Genomic DNA, 10,368 nt, shown 5'->3' on the forward strand with positions numbered 1-10,368 from the left:
TAGGTAAATTAAATATGTATGTGTATAATTATTGCCACTAAGCATTAGCTTACCCTCTCGTTGTTGATATTTTTATAGGTTCGCGTGATGGCGGCTCGGGTAAGCGTGGGGATTAGAGATCTTGGCTAGGTTGCTTTTAAAGATCTTGCTTTTGGATTTGATTAGGATTGGGTAGCGTATCCCCAATCACATGCTCGGTCTACGTTTTGTATTAAACTAAAATGGATCGAAACGGTCACTTTGAAGTAATTTGGGTTCGATGTGGGCCCGGCATTGTAAAACTCGATTTTATTATGGGAATCTCTTAGTTTTAATTATACTGACATGTTGTGAAGACCGTTTCGTTTAAAAGTGTCGGGAAGCGGGTTTTCTGCTCGCGTGAATTTGGAAAACTGATCAGAAACTTTTAGTTCATTTGGAAGCCGTCCAAAAGGCTTGGACGCCATCCTGGGCTTCACAGCTGGACGCCGTCCAGATAACTGGACGCCGTCCAGATGCACTGTCTCACAAATTTCTTTTTAAGGTGTGTTTTGGGATAACGAGGGTTGGGTCGTTACAAGTGGTATCAGAGCATGGTCTAAGGGATTTAGGTGACTTGAGATAGGTGCCTAGACTTAAACTTTTGTGCGTGCTAAATTGTTGTGGGACTTGTAGGATTACGGGTCGAAATGGGAATTTGATTAGTGTCCTAGTTATAGGTGGACTAACGGTTATATTAATGTGCGGATATTATAAATATATTTTGTGTTTGTGTCGATTTATATCATCGAGCAAAGCAGTCATTGTACTAACGAGTGTATATGGCGTGTATGCGTAATAATGACTAGCTACCATTTTTACGAGTGCAAATCGTATTTGAAAAGTGATGTAAAACGATTACCGAGCAAGATGGGTCTGGATTGTACGTATGATTGTACTCGTTCGTTGCTTAATCGATGTGCATTCTTTAGAATGAAGACGGAAGATGGAACCGAAACGGACGTGCCTACTCATGAAAGGAAGGATGAGTTAACGACGAGGGTTGAGGCCGTGTTTGAACAATATGTCTCGGTTTTCACCGACAAAGTTAGGGAAGTAACCAAGGAATTGGTTGAAGGACGAATAACGGAAATGGTCCGAGACCAAGTGGTTAAAGTCGTAAGGGAAGAGTTCGAAAAGAGGTTTCCTAAACCTCAAGATAACGGTGATGAAGGAGCGATTATGGGGATTAAATTTCATTCTCCAAAATTTACTGATCACCCTTTGGGTAAGAGAAAGTTCGAATCAAGAAATGGCCCTAGTACGAAAGCAAGTAATGCGACTTAAGGTGTCGAAAGCAAGATGAAGATAGTGTCGATCACTAGTATGCATAAATGTTACAATTGAGGGGTGAGGGGCCACAAGATTTGGGAGTGTACGATACCGAGGGGTGATGACGTGACGTGTTACAATTGTCGTAAAGAAGGACACCGAAGGCCAGAGTGTCCCGAATTGGTTAGAAATCAGACGAAAAAGTTGAGAGGTTTCGTGCATACGTGTTTTACGTGTGGTGAACAAGGACATTTGGCAAAGGATTGCACGGGTGTACCGTCGAGCACGATTAAGTGCTTTATCTGCTGAAAGGAGGGACACCGAAAGTCGAAGTGTTTCGAATCGTTCGATGATTGAATTTAGAGGTTGGAGCGCGAGTATTCCAAGAGGAGCAATGAAGCGCGGGAGTCCTACGATGTTGCTTCAGGTACTTTTTATGTGATATTGTATGTTGTTCGTTAGTAATAACATGCGGTGTGTATGTAAGTCTTAGCTAAACTTTATTTTCCGCTGGGAATAATCCGTAGCGAGCGGACGGTTTACGTTTATGGTTTCGGGTTGCGCTCATTAGGAGTGTATGAGTAGTGTGTTGTGCCTTGACTCTGTTGTGCGAGTCTTTGGATGCTTAGGCATTTGGTTGGTATCGGGTCGTTAAGCTCGTTCGAGTGAGACCATTAAGGTTCTGATTGTGTCATGCGTATTATTGTTAGAAGGACATTCCTAATGGAATTACCCTATGGTGACATTTGGATTCACGGACGAAGGGCGTAAGACTTGGTGCAACCAAGCATTCCTTAGTGTTTGGGAAATGTTTCTACCAGGTCATAGAAATGGGCCTTGGTGTTCGGTTGTTAAGCACGTGTTCGCTTTTATGTTGAGGATGGTGAACCATGAGGTTCGTCGGGTGGATGGAACCCTAGAGATCGAGTGTTTTTAATCTCGTTGAAGGTTGGTAATGGAGTCTACGGGACGCAATGGTAGGTGCCTCTTTCATACCTACTAGCGTGGTATTTGACTCTGATGGTGTTGCGGTTACATTGTACTTAGGGTACCCTATAGAAACCCTTAGGTACATGAGTGCCTAAATGGAAATTTTACAAGCTATAGCAATCGGACGACTGTAAGAGGGATGCTTGTGATCGTGTTAATGAATGATTGATAAGAAGTGGCGAAGGACGAAACGAAATAAAGCAAGGTTCGATGACGTACGTGTTATGGGATGCAAGGCGGTAGGCATTCGTTGTTGGAGCTATAGTCACACTTTTCTAGGGTGTAAGCATTTGTGTATCATCGGCCGGATGATTTTGTAGTGGTGACGGGTAGAAAGAATTTTATAGTTTGAAAATTCTACCTTGCGGGTAGAGATATTTTTGTTCTAAAAAGATAAGTGTTATGTTAACATTGTGACATCGCATAAGTGGCGCAAACGGGTGACGGTAGATGTTAGTTCTTATTATTATTGAATTGAGTTCTCGAGAATTTGGGAAGAGGGACCAGCGCCAAGTATGGTCGTGTACGCCAGTAAATGGTGTAATCGATTAACTTTGTAATCTTGGCTATTTGATTGATGAACGAAGTTCTAAGTGGGGGAGTTTGTACTACCACACGAGGAAGTTGGTAATGTTATATCAAAGAAATTGTGTCGAATTCATTAAGGATTTATATTCCTACCGAGGAAGCGAAATGGGACTTTGAGAAAGGGTACGATGCCTCATTGTCGTATATTTTGGGTCGTAGTTACACAATAGCCATTTTGTGTACCACGGGGTAATTATGTGTATGTGTTTATTCGTGGTTATCTCTCAGTTGACCACGTTTGACTTGCGATAGGTGACGAGCGAGATCTGGAAGGATTAGCTCTTCGTTAGCTACCTTGGGTTGTGATTGATGGTAAGAGGGTTTCGGAAAGAACCGTTACTTGTATGGTTACGATTTTAATGCCAGTATGAATTGTGCACATAGCCGTTTTGTGCACATGGTTGTGAGTAATAGCCGATTTTTACTCACACGTTAGTAAAGTGATGCGATAGCCGTGTTTCACTCACGTATTGTTGGTAATGTTGCAATAGCCATTTTTGCACATTACAGATGTATCATGATAGCCGTTTTTCGTGTACTTGAGGGTGTGACAATAGTCGTTTTTGTACACCTTGAGTTTTATGTTGAAATGACCTTCGTGTTGTTGGAATTGAGAACTATTGGTTGTTTTAAACTTCGATGGTTCGGTCGTAAGGACCATGTTGTATGATTAGTGATGCAATAGCCGTGTTTTGCTCACGTATTTGCGGTAGTTGCTTATTGGCCATGTTTGCGCACTACAAGGGATTTTAAGTGATAAGTGTTATCCGTAAGGATTCGCTTTTGTTCGGTCTTCGTCGTTTTGGTTGTTAACCTTATGTTGGGATGTGTTTACTATTAGCATTATACATGGTAAGGGTACGCTAAAGGGGTGATATCTTGGTACGAGATCGTTTGAGTTCTTTTTCTGACGTGAGGGTTTGAGCGAGTTTTAGTGCTCGAATTCGGGGATTCGATAAATCGCGGGTGACGATTGTGTGATAAGGTGATTCATTGGGAAGAATGGCCTAGAGGAGTTGGAAGAACGCATGATGATTCCATGTATATTAAACTAGCGTAGTAGAGTCTGAATGTTGTATGCATTGCATGTCTCGGAATGCGTGCACGTGTGTATTTGGTAAGTGGAATAATCTTCGAGATTAACGATAAATGTGGCGGAAGTCGGATTGGAATGCATAATTGAGGATCATTAGAGTGTGAGTCCAGTTGGTTAAGTGATGAAGATCATGGGGACGTTATCCAATTTAAGTGGGGGAGAGTTGTAAGACCCTGTTTCAGTTTTGTTCAGTTAACTTGGACGCCGTCCAAGAAGTAGGACGTCGTCTAGTAAAGGATGACTGGATGTCGTCCAGAATGTTGGACGCCGTCTAAATGCACTGACGGACCAGCTGTGTTATTTGTTTTAAAAAGGGGCATTTTGGTCAAATCACTTGGGTGTCAGTTTGGAGCCTTCAAAGCTGATCCATTGGCCATTTGTGGATATCATTCACCCACAGAAACACTCACATCTATATCTAGAGAGAGGAAGAGTTTAGAGAGAGAGAGAGAACTTGAATTGGAGAAGAAGGAGTCGGATTCTCACCAAAGCTCGGGTTTTAAAGTTGTTCATCTCGTTCACGGCTACGTTGTGGTAGTGTTGGTAAGTTCAAACTCCAAATTTCATTTGTCATACTTGATATTCAAGTTAGGGTTTGAGCTTGATTAGTTGTGAAACCCCTATAGATGATGAAGTGGGTTTACGGTGACTAGTTATTCTTGTCACTTGGCGGGTTTTGGGTTGGTTGATGTTTTGGCTATGATTAGGCTTTGATCTTGGGTTTAATCACTAGGTTTAGTGATTATGGAAGTGTTGGAACACTTTTGGGTGTGTTTGGTTGACTAATTATGAAATGGGTCAAAATTAGGGTCTAGGTGTCATTTTGGGCAAGATAAGTGTTCAACACTTATGAATGGGTTTGATTGGCGTTATGGGAACCATTATCACTCCAATTAGTGATAGTGGCGAGTTTGGGCATGTGTTGTACTTGGAAGTACAACCGAGTTGATATGCACTAGGTGTCAATATGGGTTGGTTTGTAATCCACCCTAATTGTGTTGTTTATAATTATGATAACGGATTAGGTACGTTTCATTTGCGGAGCAACGGGTTTAGCTTGCTTTCATCAAAACTTCAAGGTGAGTGGAATAGTTATACATGTATGTATATAATTTATTTTCTTGTGCGCGATATACACAATAGCCGGGTTTTGATGCACATCGATGCGACGATAGCCGTTTGGACACCTTTGGAAATAGTGACACAATAGTCGGGTTTGGTGCACTACATGCGACTTAAGGTTGGTGGGCGCGATATATTATTATATTGCTATTATATGACGATAAGTGATATAGCCGTTTTGTGACCATTGGTGTGTTGCATAACCATTTTGTACACATGTAATAATTGTACACATAGCAGTTTTGTGTACATGGTTGTGAGTAATGGTCGTTATTAAGTGATGCCTAGCCGTTTTAGATAACTTTGGGGTTATACCATAGCCGTTTTGGGATACCTCGGGGTTAGCATACCATAGCCGTTTTGGGCGCTAACCGAATAGCCGGTTCTTACTCACACATGATCAAGTGATGCCGTAGCCATTTTGGAACACTTGGGGGTGATGCCATAGACGTTTTAGAACACCTCGGGGGTTAGCATACCATAGCCGTTTTGGGCGCTAACGGTTGTTATGAACACCGATGACTTGTTCGCGATGTCATTCCCTTGCGATATTGGTTAACCATGATTTATAATTGTTGATATTATCATTTAATTATTATTATGATTATTATGCTAATGATGTTGCTAGTTGTACGATTTTAATGATACTAGCTTGTGCGAATTGATATACGTGGTAAACGCGGTACGATTGACGTTACTAGCTTTTATGCTTTGATAAACGAGAGTATTGTGGTAAGATTGATGATTCTAGTTCCTTATGCTTTGACATGCGGGATTAATTTGTGGTTTGGGTAAAGGAGTGCAAGTAGGTAAATTATATATGTATGTGTATAATTATTGCATTCACTAAACATTAGATTATCCTCTCGTTGTTGATATTTTATAGGTTCGCGTGATGGCGGCTGATAGTGCTCCAAATGAACATATATTTAGTCGCAATATCATCCCAATATGTAAAGTTTTCAGTTGCAGTTGTTCTATTTTCAAGTAATATTCGTCTAAATAAATAAGTGCGAAGACTGAAGACGCAAATAAAGATTTGAAGACGCAAATGACCAAAAAGGTCAAATGTACAAGATACAATTTAAGTGGTTCAATTTATTGATAAGAAACGTCTAAAATTGACAAGAGTACAAGCCGCGAAATGCAAAGTACAAGATATCTAAGCATACAAAAAGACGTTCAGGGAACCAAGACATAAACCGAGCATCAACGCGCGAGTCAGCAGGCCTAAAATTACAAGTCAACTATGCACAAGAATATAATATAATATATATAATTATATAAAATTATATATTATATATATATATATATATATATATATATATATTTATAAAGTGTCGGCAAACTAGAAAACAAAGGCATGGTAGCTGAGACAGCTGGCCATGCAATCGCATGACTTATACACACAAAGCCCATGCGATCGCATGGGCTTCAGGATTCCAAAACTTCTATAAATAGCTTGAGTTTCTGCCGAGTTATATGCACCTCTTCACATATATTTTCTCTCTTTCTTTCTGTAATATATATTTATAATAATTAAGTTGCAATTAAGATTAATAATAAGTTATGGTTTAGATGGGTTATTGTAAGAAATGTATTCCGGGTTTTAAAGTCGAAACTCTGTTCGTGTAACACTACACGATTAATAACCACTGTAGGCTATGTTCTTCCTTTTTAAATTAATGTATCATAACTAAGTTATTATTATGCTTATTTGAGCCAAAGTAATCGTGATGTTGGACTAAATATTAAGACGGGGTTATTGGATTTTGTACCATAATTAAGGTTTGGACAAAAGACCGACACTTATGGACATTGGACTATGGACCATTAATAGATGGGGAGTATTGTCTAATCGAATGACAACTCATTGGAATCTGTCAAACCTTTCTTCAAATTAGTTAATCTAATAATTATTAAATAATTATGCATGTCCTATTTAGTAACGTTTATACGACATCTTTTACAATCATTTAATTAATTATTCGGGTTGGGTAAATCGATTATTCAAACTGATCAAATGGGTAAATTAATATTCATATCTCATTAAAACAGGGGTGGATTACATACAAGGGTAATTGGTGTAATTGTTAACAAAGTATTAAAACCTTGGATTACACGAAGTCGATAACCTGGTGTAATTATTAACAAAGTATTAAAACCTTGTTATAGTTTAAATCCCTAATTAGTTGGAATATTTGACTTCGGGTATAAGGTTAATTTGACGAGCATCTTATAATTATGACTGATGGACTATTATGGGCAAAAAGCAGATAGGTATCAAATAATCCAGGACAAAGGACAATTAACCCAGAGTAATAAATTAAAATCAAAACGTCAAACATCATGATTACGGAAGTTTAAATAAGCATAATTCTTTTATTGTATTTTTCTTCGTACTTTTATTTACTGTCATTTTATTTATCGTCATTTATTTTTACGCTTTATTTGTATTTTTAATTATTGTTCGCACTTTAATTATTGTCATTTATCTTTACGCTTAAAAATATAAAATAGATAAACCGGTCATTAAACGGTAAAACCCCCTTTTATAATAATAATATTACTATATATAATTATATATATTTTATATAAATATAGTTGTTAAAAAAATAGTACGTAATCACTAGCTCCCTGTGGAATGAATCGGACTTACTAAAAACTATACAACTCTACGATTAGGTACACTGCCTATAAGAGTTGTAGCAAGGTTTAGGTATATCCCGTATATAAATAATTAAAACTTGTGTAAATTTGTAACGTATTTCGTAGTAAACTATAATCGTATATCACGTACCACCGCTCGCACATCAAGTTTTTTAGCGCCGCTACCGGGGAACTTGGTGAAAAACGCTATATTAAAACTTTATTTTTGTTTAATTTCTTATTTTATACAAAAATATTTTATATTTTTTATAAGTGTGTAATATATATATATATATATATATATATATATATATATATATATATATATATATATATATATATATATATATATATATATATATATATATATATATTGGATTTTAAATATAAAATTAATAAGTACTTTTTAAAATATAAGTTTAATTTAATTTATATAAATATTGTCTAATAAATAAGGAAATTAAAATTAAGTAATTAATAAATTTAAAATTGGGCCGAACGATTTAAAAGCCCAAAATTTGATCTGTACTGTTGGGCCATGCGACCGCATGAGTCTGAAGCTATAATCTCATGCAATCGCATGAGATAGGCTGACAGAATAACATCGTACGTAATTAATGCTGATTTAGGGTTTTAATTTCTTAATAATTATTATTATTAGGGTTTAATTTAATATTTAGTTTTTAGTTTTAATATTATTTATATTATTAAGTTTTATTATTATTTTTAATATTTATATAAATTAATAATATAAAAATAATATTTTTTATATAAAATTTTATTTTTAACATTTTTCTGTTACATCTTTTATATTTTGTATCTTTTTAATCGTTTAGTTCGTAATTTTAATTTTAGTTTCTTTTTTCCTTAGTTTAAATTTAGATTTTTAGTTTTTAAGTTTTGCCGTAAAATCCCTTAAGTGCTTTTTCTTTAGATTTAGAATTTAGGCGCTTTAGAATTTTACGACGTCGCTTTTCGCGCTAGTATTTAATAGATTTTAGTGCCAATTTAAGTAATTGCCGTTTTCCGAATAGAATTGCATTTAAATTTTAATACCTTTAGGCGCAACTTTTTAGATTTAATTTTAGACTTTTAAGTTTCGACGTTTTTCTTTCTTATTCTTATTTTTTTACTTTTGTTTTTCTACGCTCTTTTTCATTTTCATTTCTACACGCTAGTTTTTAGATTTTTTTAAATTTAAAGAAAAATTATTGTAAGCAATTGAATTGATAGACACGGATTTTCTGGTTCGTAGTAATAGTTGGATTTTTTAGTGGGGAGTTGTGGGCTTCCGATTTAAAGGGTCCTTGCTACCTGCTGCATCTCTAGGCTATTCGAAACGTGGGCAAAATCAGAAAAGTCTATTAATTTGATAACTTATATAATTTTTATATTTATAACTAATAGGATATTCGGTGAATGCACTCAGCAAAACGTTCACCACCTTTCATACGTTCACCACCTGTAACCCGATCAAGAAATCTATCCAATATTATCGCCGTTGATTTTTCTTTAGAATCATCATCTAGTCGAACAAGTACTCAAATTCAAATTTCTGATAATCTATTTTTTGAACCCGACTTCACAATTGAGAACCCGGAGGATATTCAAGGACAATTCCAAGATCCTGAACCACTAATCATTCCTCCTGAATCACAAACCGTTAAATTAGAATCTTCTAGTGATTCGGATTCAACAAATTCAAATATGGAAATAACATAAACTCAAAGTATAGAAGACCGAATGAGAGCCAGATGCACGGGCCAAGGTCATGCCATTATTCAGCCAGATGTTAATGCGCCAGATTTTGAAATCAAAGGACAAATCCTACACATGGTCACTAATCAGTACCAATTTAGTGGTACAACAAAAGAAGATCTAAACGAACATCTTCGAACTTTTAATAGGATTTGTAATCTATTTAAAATCCGAGAAGTTGAGGATGAAACTATTTATCTTATGTTGTTCCCCTGGAATTTAAAAGGAGAAGCCAAAGATTGGTTAGAATCGTTACCTGAAGGAGCGATTGACACATGGGATCTTTTAATTGAGAAATTTCTTAAAAGATTCTTTCCAGCATTTAAAGCCGTGAGACTTCAAGGAGAAATTGCCACGTTCATGCAAAAGCCAATTGAAATGTTATATGAGGCGTGGACAAGATTCAGAAGGATGTTGAGAGGATGTCCTCAACACGGTTTAGATACTTTTCAAATAGTGCAAATCTTTTATAAAGGCGTCGACATCACCACACGAAAAGACATTGACACAGCAGCTGGTGGTTCCATTACGAAGAAAACTGCAACTGAAGCTCACAAGATAATTGATAATACAACTTCCCACTCTCATGAGTGGCATCAGGAAAAAGATATCTTTCATTCATCTAAAGCAGCTAGAGTCGATTCTAGTCATGACTTTGATTCCGTTTTCGTAAAAATAGATGCTTTCGAAAGACGAATGGAAAAGATGACTAAAGATATTCACGCAATACGAATCAGTTGTAAGCAATGCGGTGGACCACACTTAACGAAAGATTGTCACATTGAACAAACGATGGAACAACGTAAGAATGTTTCCTACATGAACCAAAGGCCGAGAAATAATTATCAAAATAATTATCAACCGCCAATGCCAAA

The 10,368-nt window shown here is 36.5% G+C and overlaps 1 non-coding gene across 1 annotated transcript; it reads right to left on the minus strand.

The window, feature by feature from the left end:
* Positions 1–9,826: 9,826 nt before the first annotated feature.
* Positions 9,827–9,933, minus strand: LOC139903151 (small nucleolar RNA R71). Its single transcript, XR_011777994.1, has one exon. It is a non-coding gene; the product is annotated as a small nucleolar RNA R71 (small nucleolar RNA).
* Between the last annotated feature and the right edge of the window lie 435 nt (positions 9,934–10,368).

This window comes from Rutidosis leptorrhynchoides, chromosome 3 (assembly GCF_046630445.1).
Source record: "Rutidosis leptorrhynchoides isolate AG116_Rl617_1_P2 chromosome 3, CSIRO_AGI_Rlap_v1, whole genome shotgun sequence".
Taxonomy (NCBI): Eukaryota; Viridiplantae; Streptophyta; class Magnoliopsida; order Asterales; family Asteraceae; genus Rutidosis; species Rutidosis leptorrhynchoides.